The sequence below is a fragment of the Cervus elaphus genome, chromosome 27 (assembly GCF_910594005.1).
Source record: "Cervus elaphus chromosome 27, mCerEla1.1, whole genome shotgun sequence".
Taxonomy (NCBI): domain Eukaryota; kingdom Metazoa; phylum Chordata; class Mammalia; order Artiodactyla; family Cervidae; genus Cervus; species Cervus elaphus.
Window position 1 is genome coordinate 14022247 of NC_057841.1, and position 18489 is coordinate 14040735.

Below are 18489 nucleotides of genomic sequence, written 5' to 3' on the forward strand. Positions count from 1 at the left end.
AAGAAAAGAAAGTATATTAACCCACAGTGGGTAAACTTGTGTTATTTGTGCATTTGTGAGTGTTTAGAATTTAATGTATATATCTGCCAATTCAATAAATCTATTGGGCATATGTACAAAACACAGTATTTGTGACTCTAAATAAAGCAGACACAACTCCTTATTAAAATTAAAAGCCAAGGAATTCCATGATGGTACAGTGATTGGGACTCTGTACTTTCACTGCCAAGGACCCAGGTTCGATCCTTAGTTGGGGAACTAACATCCTGCACATCCATAAATAAATAAATAAAATTACCAGACAGTGAAAATTAAAAATATTTAAAATATACACAAAACAAATATATTGCACATTTGAAATTTCTGAATATTTTAATATATTCAATATCTATAATGATTGTTTTACTTTATCATTAGGGAAAAAGTGATGTTTGACTTTTCTATTTTTCTCTTCTTTAATGCAAGGCTATGTTGAATAGAAATTTGAATTTGCATACTTAGATGAAAATAATGTTGAGTGAGAGAGCTGTGTTTAAAACCGTTTAGACAGTATTTCAATTTGATATTTGGCAATTTTCTTAAGGTTAACGGAATCATCTTTGAGATAACATCCAATTTCAACACTGCTATAATTCTACCTGGTTCATGCTCACTCTAGAAGAAATGAGATATTAATAACACTTTATCACATTTAATGAAATATGAGAAATGGATGTGACTGCACTACATTTTTTGAAATGAAAAAAGATTGTATGAACCCAAAGTTTGCCAAAGTTTCTAAGACAATAGGAGAAGACAGAAATATGCCATGCTTCCCATGGCAAAATAGAGACTGTCATTTTTGCCTGACTAGTTTCATCACCATATGGTCTTAACTTCATACTGTCTGGACTTCTTCTGCCCTGAACAGTCCTAAGATTTTCTAGAAAGTAGAATTAGAGACTTTTAGAGTAGAAGGAGGTTCTCAGAACTATACACTGGCTTTCCTTGTACTGCTTGTTTTCCAAATGAAGAGAATGAAAGTCAAGTGGCACCTTGAGTTTAAGGGTTATGGTCAAGTGTTTTCCAGGGAGAGAGAATGACAGCTCTGGGAGTAAATCAACCTGGACAGCTGGACAGCTTCTTATTCCACTCCCGTGAACTCTTCTGCTCTAAATTGGCTTAGAAAAGCTCCCAGTTTTGCTTAGATCTTTCCAGTTAAATTTTTAAATGTAATTTAAAACAGTTATTGGAATATATATAATGTATTTTTTTCTGGTTCTAATTATGCAGTTTTTAAACATTAAAAATATTGATACCATTATAATTATCCCATCATCAGAGATGCCTACTGTTAAAAGTTCAACCCATAATCACCAGATTGTTTTCTTCATGGATATAGATACTAAAAAAGAAAACAACAGAAAATCACATTAAAAGCTTGGCTCTGAGTTTGTATCCATTTTCTTCTGCCTACCAAGTCTTCCTTTCTGTCTCATCTTTCTAAAAATGTATTCGGTTATTCATCTTTCATTCATACTCCCTTGGCACGAGATCCCTTTTATTCCTATTATTAGTGAAGATTTATTTTCCTCTCCAGGAACACACTTGAGCTTGCAGTTTCTTGGTAATGTTCATTCCAGTGGGGAAGCTCTATTTGTAGGCATTTGTGAATCTATTAGAGGCCAATGAGGGGGGATATTTATTATCATTTGCTGCTGTTTAGTACTCAGTCATGTCTAACTCTTTGCAGCCCCATGAACTGCAGTCCATCAGGCTCCTCTGTCCATCTGATTTCCCAGGTGATAATACTGGGGCAGGTTGCCATTTCCTTCTCCAGGGATCTTCCAGACCCAGGGATCAAACCCAAGTCTCCTGCGTTGGCAGGTGGATTCTTTACCACTGAGGCACCTGGGAAGCCCATTTAACATCATATAAAACCATTAAACATATAGTCAAAGCTATTGCTTTACCAGTAGTTATGTACAGATATGAGAGGTGGACTATAAAGAAGGCTGAGCACCAAAGAATTGATTCTTTTGAATTGTGGTGTTGGAGAAGACTCTTGAGTCTCTTGGACAGCAAGGAGATCAAATCAGTAAATCCTAAAAGAAATCAACCCTGAATACTCTTTTGAAGGACTGATGCTGAAGCTGAAACTCCAATACTTTGGCCACCTAACGCAGAGTCAACTTATTGGAAAAGACCCTGATGCTGGGAAAGATTGAGGGCAGGAGGAGAAGGGGGCGACAGAGGATAAGATGATTGGATGGCATCACTGACTCAATGGATGTGAGTTTGAGCAAACTCCAGGAGATATGCCTGGTGTGCTGCAGTCCATGAGTTGCAAGGAGTCAGACGTGACTGAGGGACTGAACAACAATATTCTATAAAACTCTAAGGCATAGTTCTAAAGCATCTCATGCTCTTTTTGCTTTACCCCTCATCAAAAAAAAAAAAAAAAAAAAAAAGTCAATCAATACTACAAATCTAAAGACAAATGCTTGAAATCTTAATTTAAAACTTCTAGACTTCAGTACATTATAAAACTAATGGGAGGAAATAAATACTTAATTGGTTTTACTGGCAGGATTGAGACTCCAAAGATAAATTTTACCAGTGTCAAAATGGTCTGTGAAAGATTTTCTGTAACCACAGTTTTAATTAGCATTTTGTTACAAGGAACTGACCTTGGATTTATACGAAGTTTTAAAAAAAAAAATAAGGGATTGAACCGGGTCTTCTGCATTGCAGGCAGACTCTTTCCCCTCTGAGCCACCCATATAGTTCATTTATAGAGATTGAAGAATTATTTCCAGAGTCAGAACTAGAATGAAAATTTAAGACTCTTCACAAAAACAATCTGAGAAAAATTTTAAGGGACAATTTTTCAAATGTAACTCTTCTAAGATTTACATTGTTTATAATTCTCTTGAGTGACTCCTTCAAACCCTGGTGTCACACATCTGTGTATTTACTCACACATCTGGGTGTTGTGGTTTTTTTTTTTTTTTTTTTGGTATACAAGTTATAAGCATGGAAGGACCTCAAAGGAAAGAACAGAAAAAGAAAGATGGAGAGATAATGACAGAACACGAGAGAGAAAGATTTTTAGTGTTTGAGCAGTCCAAATATATGAGTCATTTGGATCGCTTGCAAATTGTTCTACATCCAACACAAGCAAAGACTGTGTAGCTTAGAGGCATTTTCCCTTCTCTATTTTGTCTGGAATTCTTAATATGCAAGGTTACCAATCTATCCAGAATGTTGCATTCTGATATGAATTTATTAAACTGAAATATGAGATAAGATGATGTGATTAAAAACTGCAGTAAAATTAGATGCAAAAGTCTTAATGCCAGTACATTTTGAGTTCTTCAATGATTTTTAAAGAGAAAAGGAAAAAAAAAATGACAAAATTATCTCATTTTTGCCTTATGCCTAAATTTTCTGCCAGTTCACAAAATATTCATTTCTGACTTGTTAGACTTTTTCTTACTACGTTTCCAAGTTTCTGATGATAGGAGACAGACAAGCAGAAGCTCAGTTTTCTACTGGAAACATAACTATTAAGGCATTTTAAGATTCCAGGCAGTTTTCTCTCCAATAAATCAACAGGAAATTTGCTTCCTAATTAATGAGAAAGGCATGTGATTTATCAGCGGGGCAAATAATACAGTTACAAGGGAATCTGTATTTTGAGTGAAGTGTGACAGTCGCTCAGTCATGTCCAACTCTTTGCGACCCCATGGACTATGCAGCCGGTGGAATTCTCCAGGGCAGAATACTGGAGTGGGTAGCCTTTCCCTTCTCCAGGGGATCGTCCTACCCAGGAACTGAACTGAGGTCTCCTGCATTGCAGGCAGATTCTTTACCAACTGAGCTATCAGGGAAGGCCCTATATTTTGATCCCTACCATTACATAAGTAAGATTTGGTGGTAAATATAATAATGCTCTAGATTGTGGATTCCTATCTCTGTTTATTTTATAAAAAGTGTTATCACTGTAACGTAAATAAATTTTCAATTTCAGCTTCTCCTGGGGATCCAAATATTTTCACAAAGAAAGGACAGCTGTCCCTGGACTCAATGATCGGTACAGTTAGCTGTAAGTCAAGCCACTGCAAACCCCTCAGAGAGGAAAGAGTTTTGTGAATGTGCCTTCTGGAAGCTACTTTGAACAATGCATTAATATGCATTTCTTTTTCATCATTCCTCTGGCCTTCTCCTCTGGGGTGGTTCCTTTTGTGATCTATCATTACATTGCACCTGGCCCCCAGCCACTGGTTCATCTAAAATTCTTTTTACTGTCATCTCTCAACATTTGGGAACACACACACACACACACACACACACAGCACAAGGGCCTATCATTTTACGATAAACAAAGACAGTTGGCGAAATGAGATGCCAAAGCAATATGCACTTCAGGCCACTCCTTTTGTTGATAATTTTTTTTCCTCAATATCTCTGTTTTCCTCTCTCTCTCTCCTCTCTCCAGTTTTCTTTAGAGGTCTTTTTCTCACACACATATAAATACAAAACTGCATGTCTGTGAATGTAGTAGTGCACAACTACAGATTTTGTGAGATTGCATCTGCCTTTCTAGTTGAACAAAAACACATACTAGTATCTCACTTTTAATTTCTTTGAGCTGTTCCCACAGTGCTCCTAGTCCAGAGCATAATATTAATGCTATTGAACTGAACGATTGCAAACACTAAAGAATGTTGTAGCCCGGAGAAATGTGAAATGTGGACAGAAAAAGAAAATTATTCATTTTTTAACATCTACTCTGTTGATAGAGCACTAGAGATGTTGTAGGTGTTTCTCCTGATGCTTAGCATGACGTTGCAGGATATGTATTCATTTTACAGTTTTCTAGGTGAAGAAAATGGGCTCACAATGGGAAAATAATCAACCCACCCTGCATGCATGCATGCTAAGTCTCTTCAGTCATGTCTGACTCTTTGTGACCCTATGGACTGTAGCCCGCCAGGCTCTGCTGTCCATAGGAGTCTCCAATCTATCCTAGGTCACTCTTAATGCTCAGTGATAGAGACAAAATGTTAATCCTCAATTGTTGACACAAAAGTTGTTCTACTTCTATGAATTAGAGAGTCAGTATCATTAAGCAATTATCACAGAATGGCTCTACTCAATCAGAAGAATTGCATATGCTGAGATCATTGTTTGAGAATTATTTTTCTGGAATTTTTCAGATAGTAAAGTTCCCAAATTTCAGTAGAAATGGATGAAGCTATATAGTCAGTGGGTGGGTGCCTCTCTGTCTCTTTCTCTGTCACCCGGCTAACTATACTGCATCTAGATCTACAGGTTGTTGTGTAAACATGCATCGGTTTGCAGCTAAAAGTCTAAGTAGTGCTGGTTGGAAACCTCAGGGATGACCCTGCTGAAATCTAAAACTGGCCCGGGGACTCAGAGGGCAAGGGGAGACAGGGGCAGAGGTGGATCATTCTGGAAGGGGAGATGGCAGGTTTCACAAGAGAGGAAACTTACTTACCTACAGGGCTTGTCTTGCACTCTGCCAGGTTAAGTTGGTCTCTGCACCACCACCCCCCGCCCCCCGCCACCCCGGCCAAAGTCTTCACGTTGGTCTCTCAAGGCTGATGTCCTTGAAATGGCTCCACCTTTGGACTTTGGTTTTAGAGGGTGAAAGGTACATGGGCTACATCCCCAGGGCAGGGTGGGGAGGAGCCTTCCTGGGTCGACAGAGTCACTCTGATGTCATGGCCTCTCCAAGACCTCCTCTAACACCTCCCCTCATGAAGGCACTTACATCTCACAGGACCCACGTGGGCCCTGAGGGGCTGCAGCGGCCTGGAGGTGGCTGGTGGGCGGCTCTCCGGCTGTCCTGGAGGAAGATACTGCAGCAGTGATGCAGGCGTACCCATGTTGGGCTCTTTTGTCCATCAGTCTTGCACATCATAACCTTTGACACATCACCTCCTTCTTATCACCGGCTCTTTGAGGAGGGTCTTTGCAAGTGGTACTCAGCCTCTTTAATCCTTTTTTGGGGGCACCCTCTTTGGCATGGTGACAGGAAAAAGCTTGCATCAGACCTTTGTGTGCACACAGATCAAGCATATTTAGAACCTTCACTCGGAGGCGGAGGGGGTCAATATAGCCAATTTTCCAACTCCTCACTGGTCAGGAACTCCTGTGAATGGCCCCAGACTCCTTTGGCAGCTGCCTTGAGTTGTTTAGGACACACAGGATGTCCTGTTACTGCATCACTGTAGTTCAAAGGCAATCCGGCGCCCTTGACTAAACACCATCATCCCCGGGCGCTGGGTGACTGCTCTTCCTCTGCAGTCCATCAGCTGGACCTCCTGCAGGGTCAGGTGCTCGGCTCACACCTGGACCAGGGCATCAGCTTCCTGACTGCCAGGCGGCGTCCGCGCCTCATGAGTCAGGATGTGGAACTCAGGCTCTTGAGGGTGAACCTAAGTGTCTTTTCACATGTCCTGACCCCACCAGAGTTTATTCATGATCATCCCACTGTCCAAGCCACAGAGTCAAACCCTTTAGGACAGCCCATCTGTCAGTGTAAAGGGTTAATGGCCAGCTTCACGAGTGATCACCAGCCAAGCCCTCTGAGTTCAGCCCGCTGGCTCTGTGGTTCATCCCCGCGTCCATGCAGATGGTGTCAGTGTGGAGCTGAGCAGTGACTGCATTCCTTGTGCATGATGGCTTAGACCAGACCCGTCTCTACACCAGGCATCGGGGGGAATTCCCACCACTCCCTCTCTACAGGATGCAGGGGCCACCTGGGGAGATGGCTGGGGGATTTGGAAGGGCTGTATACTCTATAGGGTCTACATTTTCCTGAGTAAACTCTGAAACTGGCTCCTGTACATGGAGGCAGGGAGAGACCCAAAAAAGAGGCCAATCACTCCAGACTGGTAGATAGCAGTCACAGGGAGCCCAGCCTGGCTCTCTGCGATGACCTAGAGGTGTGGGATGGGGGAGGGAAGAAGACTTAAGAGGGAGAGATATATGTGTAACTATGACTGACTCCCTTTGTTGTATGGCAGAAACAATATCATAAAGCAATTTTCCTCCAATTAAAAAATAAATTAATTTTCCTAAAAAAGTAAAGGAACTATGTTTATCTAATCTTGGGCAGTTTCGAAGGACTCGGTCTCTCTCCCTGCTGAATCCTGTAAGGATTCAGGCTCTGATGGGATTCAGCCACTTTTTCAGTCTAGAGGGTCTCAACGATACAGTGCTTCCTTGAGTTTACTTCCTTGAAATGGCTTCTAACAGAGGCCTAGTAGGTGGAAAGTACACCCCAAGGATGGGACCATGCTGGAGATGGGGGGGGGGCGGCGGGTAAGGAGGTTTGCCTGGTCCAGGTTGGGGGTTCTCAGTGACCTCCTACAGCAGGTAGGTATTGGGTGAGTCGCTGGAATATTAAAACCTGTTGATTGGATATCCTCGTGGCCAATGCTTGTATTTATCTGACCTGCCGTCTTCTCCTCTGGGAATGACATCAACAATGGTGCATACATCACCGTTCTGCAAACTGCCAGATATGAGAGGAGATTTGACCATGGGATATATAACATATACATATATAACTATGGGTCCTCTTAGTAAAATCTTTTGTTCCCTTGACCATGTAAAGCGTGGAGGTTAAGTCAAATATTGAGGGTTCTAAGAATGGGGCTGCTGGGAATCACTGAAAATAAAGTCCCTTTTAGATGTCTTAATTCAGTCTCGTCTTCCTTGCCTCTCTGATGAAGATGGTAGGCCATTTACCAAGCTCCCAGTGTAGGTTCCTGGGAGAAAAGCGATTTCTCTTAACTCACTGAGGTTTAATTCTGTAAGCTGTGAGGGCATCTGAGCTAACCAGAAAACTGTTGCCATATCTGTGCGTGCAGGGTATCTCATTCACTGTTAAAAGTCATATTTTAAAAATATTTATTTATTACTTTTTGGCTGTGCTGGGTCTTCTTGGCAGTGCGAGGGTTTTCTCTGGCTGCAGTGCATGGGCGTCTCATTGTGGCGGCTTGCCTTGTTGCGGAGCCTGGGTTCTGGGGCATGCAGGCCTCAGTAGCTGCTGCTCGAGGGCTCTGGACAACAGGCTCAGTAGCTGTGGGGCCTGGGCTCAGCTGCTCCATGGCACGTGGGATCTTCCTGAACCAGGAATCGAATCGGAGTCCTCTGCATTGCAAGGCAGATTCTTAACCACTGGACCATCAGGGAAGTCCTCGTTCACTGTTGGTATCACTCAAGCAATCTCCCCTTCATTGGCAGGGAGACTGTATAACCTCTGGCAGTTAAGGGGAAAAAGGTTACATTTAACCATCACAACTCTGCATGTCACAGTCCCCGAGAAACCTCAGCATGGCTGCCTGACTTGGGGGAGCCAGTCAGGTAAATGTTGGAACCAGTATATATTCCAAGGTATATGTTGGAGCCAGTCTTCTCAGGCTGACCAAGCCCTACACCATCTCACTGTGCAACTTTTAGCTCTTATGGGAATGATGAAAGAGAAACTTGTTTCTTGAATCTACATGAAAAGATCCATTTTCCTTTCCTTTCTAGCTCACATGAACACATGAACACAATCTCTCTTTTTCTCCCACTCTACAAAGCCCTCCAAGTGAATGATATTTAGACTAAAAGGTTCCTAAGAGATAGTTTCACTTTTCTTTGGAATTGTTATTCATCAAGTATTGTTTATAGAGGAGCTTTGAAGGTTATGTGAGCATAGTTTAATACTGAGAAATTCACGCAAGGCTTTTAAACTTATCCTGCATTTTTTTTTTTTTAAACCTCAGAGGTATATGACTTAGCCAACTTTATAGAAAATTTTTATAGAAAAACAGGATAATTTAAAAATTTACCAAGTATGCAGACTTTCATCACTGAATGCTTTTGAAAATTTTGGCTGTCCTTCCTTTCTTTACTAGAGGGAAAAAAAAGACAAGGAAAAATGATTTTTATGGCTTTTCCAGAATTTAGAGTAGTTTCTTCCATAACTGAGATCATTCCCTGGTGGTATTTCCATTCAGAAAAACCACAAACATTTTTATGCTTTTTTCCTCCTATGAATTTTAGTGGAAACAGTGTCAGAATAAAAAGAAGCTCACACGTAAGCTATTTTTGAGATAGCCACAAGCTCAGTTTCATGGTCTTTTGAGTAAGTCTTTGACACTGCTCTTTGAATTTGGCCTAAAAGACACTAACATTCAATTGATATTAATAACTTTAGGAAGAGGGGTGCAGAAATATATCCCTTACCCACCAAGTATATTGCAACTCACATATGCCACATAACCACAGGTGTCAGCCCACTGACATCTGACTCTTGAATAAGAAGGTGGGATGCCTGGGTTAACCTGGAGGACAGAGAAGAAGGTCAAGGTCAAGCTAGCTGGCTCCTATCACACCAAAGTTCCTCCTCTCTCATAGGCTCCAGGGCTGTTGGAAGTCGTGATAACCTTCTGACTTCTTCCTGTCCCAACAGCACCATCTGTTCTAAGTTTTTCAAGCCTCAAACTACTGTAGGCAACTTTCCCACTGTAGATTTGCTGGCTAAAGTCATCCATTTTTTTAATCTCAAGGGTGTAAAAACCCACAGTCAAAACTATTTACATACTACATGCTTACTGCTGATGTCCACACATTTATATGCTTTGTACTAAGAATCCTATCATTTGGAAATACCAAACAAAACATGTGACACCCTTCCCAGCAAGTGAACCCAAGCTCAGTAGTTAATACTCTGATAAGATCAAAGCAAGATTGCTAAGGTAACTGGTTAATACACCTCGCACAGATTATAGACGTGAATAAGGGGATCTCAGCTCACATTTGCTCTCCTTTACATCTGTAGCTCTGATAGGCTTGGTCACTCAATCATGTTCAACTCTTTGCAGCTCTTTGGACTGTGGTCTGCCAGGCTCCTCTGCCCATGGGATTTTTCAGGCAAGAATACTGAAGTGGGTTGCCATTTCCTCCTCCAGGGGATCTTCCTGACCCAGGAATTGAATCCATGTCTCCCGCATTGCAGGCACATTCTTTACCCACTGGGCCATCGCGGATGCAGCTCTGATGGTGCGATGCAATATGATGACCTCAAAGCAGCACAAAATGCTCTCCTGCAAGTTGTCTACTGAGAGCACCTTCTCTCCCTCTGGGCCCCCACTTCCAGGAGTCTCCACTTTGACAGGCATTGCACCTCCAGGGCTGTGCATCTAAAGCATTTGTACTTGGCACAGCATAATTTCCTGGTGAATATTGCAAGGCTGTTGAACGCCAATGAATTTCTGTCCCAAGAAGCAGCAAATTAAACCTCACGGCACCATCTATTTTGGGCTACTTTCCATGAGAAAATATTTTCAAAATAATTTTGTTGACCCAAATACCTAGAGGTTTCTTAAAGAAAAACAAAACAAAACACAAGTTCCTTTCAATGCAACTTAGATTGAAAATACAACACTTTTTAAATTATTTACGGAAGACACACTTTCCTGGCATAAAAATGTAGGATTCTTCTAGCTTCATGATTATAACCTGTGGTTCACTACCACTGGGGTTTAAAAAACAACAACACAAAAAGAGTTCTGAATAGATAAATAGTTAAATCTTGAGCACAGCAGAAACTATTTTAAAATTGTCTTTCAGTTGGCTTTCTTATTTCAGGTCTTGAAATATTTACATGTCATAAATGTCTCCGGAGCAAGTATTTTGTATGAAACTCTGAAGTTGGCTAAGTGGGTGATTTAAAATAAAGATAGAGACAATGAGATTAGGTAGTGGATACTGTGCAGCTTCGTGCAGAGGCATGCATATAAATGATTCTCTAATTCAAAGGATGCTGTCACTTATGCTATATAATAGGTGCAAAATACTATGGGAATAGGGGAGTAAATAAGAATACTTCTAAATAATGCTTGGTTAGAGAAAATATTGGGAAAGGTGGAAACTTTAACAATAGAAAAAAATAAAGGCAAGTCATTGTATAAAAAGAAAGTAACACGTGCAAAAGCTCCACAAAGAACAGATATGTTTTTAGACAGACGTGTAAAAATGTGTATGCATGCTGAAAACAGAAACATAAGAAACACTAAAAAATTAAATGTGTACATCAGTTCAGTTCAGTCGCTCAGTCGTGTCCGACTCTTTGCGACCCCCTGAATCGCAGCACGCCAGGCCTCCCTGTCCATCACCAACTCCCGGAGTTTAGTCAATTCATGTGCATCGAGTCAGTGATGTCATCCAACCATCTCATCCTCTGTTGTTGCCTTCTCCTCCTGCCCACAATCCCTCCCAGCATCAGGGTCTTTTCCAATGAGTCAGCTCTTCACATCAGGTGGCCAAAGTATTGGAGTTTCAGCTTCAGCATCAGTCCTTCAATGTACACCCAGGACTGATCTCCTTCAGGATGGACTGGCTGGATCTCCTTGCAGTCCAAGGGACTCTCAAGAGTCTTCTCTAACACCACAGTTCAAAAGCATCAATTCTTCGGTGCTCAGCTTTCTTTATAGACCAACTCTCACATCCATACATGACCACTGGAAAAACCATAGCCTTGACTAGACGGACCTTTGTTGGCAAAGTAATGTCTCTGCTTTTTAATATGCTACATACACATTTATAAAGTTTTTTTTTCCAGGCTGAAGAGTTGGACCTTATTCTTCTTGCTAATAAGAGAGAAACTTGATCAGATTGTTGATTTAAATAAATTTCTTATATAAAAAAGATAAAATTTAGAAGTAATATTAATGGAAAATAAATTTATTCATCCATTTACTCATTTTTTTTTAACATTTACTCATTTTTTAAACAATAATTTTTTGTGTCAACTTGTAGTTGACAGGGAGAATTCTAGGACCTGGAAATACTATAATTAATAAAATGGACAAAATATCCTCAGAGTTATCAAGTCCTGGTGGAGATAGTCAATATTAAAATACTGAAACAGATAAGTTCTATAATAATAATTTGTATAATAATTACTTACAATAGCATATGTAATATCTAAATATGTGGTATGCTCAGTCCTCAGTCATGTCTGACTTGTGCCTGGCCCCATGGACTGCCAGGTTCCTCTGTGCATGGAATTTTCCAGACCAGAATACTGGAGTGGGTTGCCATTCCCTCTTCCACGGGATCTTCCTGACCCAGGGATCAAATCTGTGTCTCTTGCATCTCATACATTAGCAAGCAGACTCTTTACCTCTAGCACCACCTGGTAAGCACAATATTTAAGTATAAGAAATAAAGATAAAATATTTTTTTAAAAGGATAAGTTACATTAGAATGCATTATAAGTACTGTGATAAAAAGTAAATCAAAGAAAACTGAGTCAGGATGGAGAGGTCAAATATAGGACATGTGAGAAAGAATGGTGTCAGAGACAAACATATGGTTTGACCTGAGAAATTTGAGGGATAGAATTGTCATCAACTGAAATTGAGAAGCTTTTGTTAGGTCCAGATCATTTCTGTCCTTTACTGTGTGCATCTTTGCATGAAAAGCTAGTGGAGGTGATGTAATTCCAGTTGAGCTATTTCAAATCCTAAAAGATGATGCTGTGAAGGTGCTGCACTCAATATGCCAGCAAATTTGGAAAAGTCATCAGTGGCCACAGGACCGGAAAAGGTCAGTTTTCATTCCAATCTCAAAGAAAGGCAATGCCAAAGAATCCTCAAACTACCACTCTCATCTCACACCCAAGTAAAGTAATGCTCAAAATTCTCCAAGCCTTCAACAGTACATGAACTGGGAACTTTCAGATGTTCAAGCTGGATTTTAAAAAGGCAGAGGAACCAGAGATCAAATTGCCAACATCTGCTGGATCATTGAAAAAGCAAGAGAGTTCCAGATAAATATCTACTTCTGCTTTATTGACTATGCCACAGCCTTTGACTGTGTGGATCACAATAAACCATGGAAAATTCTGGCAGAGATGGGAATACCAGACCACCTGACCTGCCTCTTGAGAAATCTGTATCCAGGTCAAGAAGTAACAGTTAGAACTGGACATGGAACAACAGACTGGTTCCATATAGGAAAAGGAGTATTTCGAGGCTGTATATAGTCACCCTGCTTATTTAACTTATATGTAGAGTACATCATAAAAAACGCTGGACTGGATAAAGCACAAGCTGGAATCAAGATTGCCGGGAGAACTATCAATAACTTCAGATATGCAGATGATACCACCTTTATGGCAAAAAGCAAAGAAGAACTAAAAAGCCTCTTGATGAAAGTGAAAGAGGAATGAAAAATTTTGGCTTAAAACTCAACATTCAGAAAACTAAGATCATGGCATCTGGTCCCATCACTTCATGGCAAACAGATGGGGAAACAGTGGAAACAGTGACAGACTTATTTTGGGGGGCTCCAAAATCACTGCAGATGGTGGCTGCAGCCATGAAATTAAAAGACACTTGCTCCTTGGAAGAAAAGCTATGACCAACCTAGACAGCATATAAAAAGCAGACACACACACACACACACACACACACACAAAAGCAGAGACATTACGTTGCCAGCAAAGGTCCGTCTAGTCAAAGCTATGGTTTTTCCAGTAGTCATGTATGGACGAAAGTGTTGAACTATAAAGAAAGCTGAGCACCAAAGAAGTGATGCTTTTGAACTGTGGTGTTGGAAAAGACTCTTGAGAGTTCCTTGGACAGCAAGGAGATCCTACTAGTCCATCCTAAGGTAAATCACTCCTGAATATTCATGGAAGGACTGATGCTGAAGCTGAAACTCCAATACTTTGGCCACCTGATGTGAAGAACTGACCCATTAGTAAAGACCTTGATGCTGGGAAAGATTGAAGGCAGGAGGAGAAGAGGATAACAGAGAATGAGATGATTGGATGGCATCACCAACTCAATGGACATAAGTCTGAGTGAACTCTGTGAGTTGGTGATGGACAGGGAGGTCTGACGTGCTGCAGTCCATGGGGTCACAAAGAGTCAGACACGACTGAGCAACTGAACTGAACCGAATTGAATTTGAGAAGTCTGCAATCAGATCAGGTTTTGAGTACAGAGATCAGGAGCTTCTTTGGGCCACATTACATTTTATATGTCTATTAGAAACCCAAGATGAAATGGTGAATAAGTGGTTTGATAAATGAGCCTGAACAACAGAGGAGAGGACAAGCTGAAATTTAAATTTTGGATCAATTAACTTAATTATGCCATTTTAAATGATTGGACCAGAAGAGATCATCAGGGGTATGAATAGAGGTAAAATTGAGAAAAGAGTCAATGAGCACACATGCCCTAGGGTATCCCTAGGTCAGAGGGATGAAGAGGGAGCAGTGAGGAAGATGGAGACGCAATGACCGTCCCATGAGGAGACCAAGGGAGCTTGTGCCTTGCAAGCACTGTGGAGAAATGTTTTCAGGGAGAAAGAGTGATCAAATGCTACTAACAAGACAAATAAGAGGACAACTGAGAATTAATCATTGTTATTTAGCAAAATAGAGATGGCTGTTGACTTGGAAAAGAGCAGGTTGGGGGATTAATGAAGATTAAGCATCTCTGAAACGAATTTAGAAAAGGACTCCATATGTCTCATCTGCCTGAGACAATCTAGGTTTACATTAAACTTCACTAACAATTAATAACATTTATTTTTGTTCTCAATAATATTATGGTTACTCAATGAATTATGTCATCACCTTACTTAAATAAAGAATGGAAGAAAATCAGTTATAGACAGTAAACAGACAACTTTCTAAAAAAGTTTTGCTGAAAGGGAGAAAGAGAAAATAGGTAGAGAAGATTTGGGGTCAAGAGAGAGGATCTTTTGTTGGTATTTTTAGGAAAGTAGAATTTATGAAAGTGTTTTATGTTGATGGATGTGTTCATGAAGGAAATTTTGGTAATGCAGCAGAAACAGGAGAAAATGTTCAGGGCACTGTCTTTCGGTAGAGGAAAGAATCTGTACATAAATGGAGCCTGAGGCTTCTCCAGGAGCACTGGCTCATCTTCAGCAACAGCAGAGATGGCAGAGGGAATTTGAGACAGTAAATAGGACACACACTCAGGACCTAAAAGAGGATGCGGTAAATGTTTTAAAGGTAGGAAAAGAGAGAAGATGTTATTAAGTAACTGTCTAGAAAGTCAACACAATAGGGATATACCAGAGCACTGGTGGATAGTGCTAAAAGGGATATTTTGATCTAAATCATGAATTACTTACTTAGAGGATTATCACTGAAGTTCAGGTTAAATAACAATGAATGGGACAAAAGAGTTAAAAATGTAGAAATGAACAAGCTCTTCTACAATGTGGGTTTTGAGGATGATAAAGGGTCACCCACAAAAGATCCCTCTAGGACTGTGATAGGACATGGTGTACCTTGAATCTTGAGTTTGTGGAAGAGAAGTCCTGGGTGAGATGATGAATTAAGATTGAAAAACATGTACTTTGTCATGATCTCCATATTTGTAGAAAGTTATAATAATTCTTACCAATAAAGAATTGGAAATTCAGTAAGGATTAAGATGACCAATATAGATTTGAAAATTAGGCTCACAAACTGACTTTTGAAACTTGGACATGGATATTTTATAACAAGGAAGTTACAATATGTGGTAAAGTAAAGAATCCTGAAGAATTTCTATACTTTAGTTACATAATGGCTACCCGCTCCAGTGTTCTTGCCTGGAGAATCCCACGGACAAAGGAGCCTGGTGAGCCAAAGCCCAGTTCAGTTCAGTTCAGTCGCTCAGTCACGTCCAACTTTCTGTGACACCATGGACTGCAGCACGCCAGGCCTCCCTGTCCATCACCAACTCCCAGAGTTTGCTTAAACTCATGTCCATCAAGTCAGTGATGCCATCCAACCATCTCATCCTCTGTCGTCCCCTTCTCCTCCTGCCCTCAATCCCTCCCAGCATCAGGGTCTTTTCCAATGAGTCAGCTCTTCTCATTTGGTGGCCAAAGTATTGGAGTTTCACCTTCAACATCAGTCCTTCCAATGAACACCCAGGACTGATCTCCTTTAGGATGGACTGGTTGGATCTCCTTGCAGTCCAAGGGACTCTCGAGAGTCTTCTCCAACACCACAGTTCAAAAGCATCAATTCTCCAGTGCTCAGCTTTCTTTATAGACCAACTCTCACATCCATACATAACTACTGGAAAAACTATAGCTTTGACTAGACGGACCTTTGTTGGCAAATCAATGTCTCTGCTCTTTTAATACACTGTCTAGGTTGGTCATTACTTTTCTTCCAAGGAGTAAACGTCTTTTAATTTCATGGAGGGCAAAAAATAAAAGTCAGTTTCCACTGTTTCCCCATCTGTTTGCATGAATTGATGGGACCGGATGCCATGATCTTAGTTTTCTGAAAGTTGAGCTTTTTGAGTTGCAAAGAGTTGGACATGACTGAGCAACTTTCACATAAATTTTGATCGGCTAAAACTAACATAGAAGTAAATAGAGCCATTTACTAAGGATATAGCAGAAAAAAAAGAGATGTAGACACTAGTTTTTCTAAGACTCTGCCAGCCAAATAAGGTAAATAAATAAGGCAATATTTTAATATAACAAGATGAAGACATTTTTAATAGTGTATTTTTAGAAAAAGAAGTAATGATACTTTTAATATGTCTGCCCATTTACCTTTTCCTTGATCTTATTCACTCCCATCTCTTTGGAGACCTTTACTGGATATATTATAAACTAGGTTCTATAAATAAAATAAATAATTCAAAATGTAGAAAAGTATACACATGCTAAGTTGCTTCAGTCATATCTGATTCTTTGGGCTATGGACTGTAGCTAGCCAGGCTCCTCTGTCTGTAGGATTCTCCAGACAAGAATACTGGAGTGGGTTGCCATGCCCTCCTCCAGGGGATCTTCCTGACCCAGGAATTGAACCTGTGTCTCTTATGTCTCCTGCATTGGCAGGCAGGTTCTTTACCACTGAGCCACCTAGGAAGCACAGAAAAGTATATAGATTATTCTAAATAAATAAAACTAGGACTAAATATGATTTTTTAAAATACTTTCAGTTAATATGGAGATTGTGCTATACACTTTGAAAATGGAATACTAAGCGTTGATGTTTATACTTAAATATACACATAACATAAAAATTAGGCTACAAAGGGATATTCTGACACAACTATATATTACAGGTTACATTGATACGTTTATGTGATATTCAAAATACATACGTCCGTGATTTATAAATATGAGCTAATTTTTAGATCAGGAGTGAAAAATCACGAATCTTCATTATGGTAATGTGAACAGTTCTTTAAAATGGGTTTAACTTCCCACAAACTCTAGCCAGTTACTATCCTCTCTCCACACATGATGCATGTTCACGTTCCACTAGAAGCCAAGCTCTGACTGACACAAACTATTGAAACAGCTTTAATTATACCCCTATAAGCTGGAGTGGTTCTATAACCACAACTTGGGCAGAATATATTCTTTCATCCCACATAGACTTGCTTAAGACCTCACAGGGGCCCCTGAGGCTTTTGTGTAAGGAATTTCAATAGGCAAATTTTGCTTTTGTTTTTTAAACACAAGGGTCTTTGGTTCATTACATCACATTTTTCCCCACTGTGTTATTCCCATGCTAATAAATGACTGAATATTAGTCACCAGGCTTTTTTCCTGAGACTACATAAGAATATTAGGATTCTCCAGAAAGAAGCACGGCCCGAAAACCTTTAGGAAGTCCTTTTTTGACTTTGAGACCTGGAGGATTAGCTTTAAGAACTCCCAGAAGAAAATGGAAGACAATTCTACCCCTCGTATCCGAGGTCCCTTGAGGCTCTAAATATGATTTCTGGAATATCATGCAAGGACCCATCTAGTAGATGGAAGAATCAGCTACCTCTTTGCAACTGTATTTCCAGAATACTGGAAACTGGAATGTTTCTCAACATCAGTCCCTCTACCCTTATCCTGTATATTGTGCAATATTTTTTTTTTCTTTTTGTCTTACCAGTAAAACCAAGTGAATCTACTTTAATATAAGTCTTTGACTATAAAGGATCAAAAGGCAAAACAGTGACAAAAAAAAAATACTTCTTTGATGTATTTTTTATATTTCTGAAAGCAAGAAAAAAAATAGTAAAACTGAAATAGATTACTTACTTTTCAGTCTTAATCTCTGACAGGCAGTCTTTTTCAATAAAACTCAAATATGGAGTTAAAACAAAGATGGGGTGCAGAGAGAGTTATCATAGTTTTTAAGATTTTAATCTTCCCCCACTGATTTTGGAAGACCTAATTAACCTGCCTTCAGTAAGTGTTGGTCAGCAGTGTTTGCTAACAGGCCTGGAAACAATGAAAAACATCAAAGAGTAAATGGATTTTTAAGCAAGTATTTTTTTTTTAATTTCAACAGAGACAAAATGTTATCATTACAATGCAGTTTTAATTAAGCCTTATATAACCAAGCTGTGCATCGCTATGGCTTCTCAAACCTGCCAACAAAGAGTCTGAACTGTGGCAATGAGTGAGTTACGACTTAGCAAT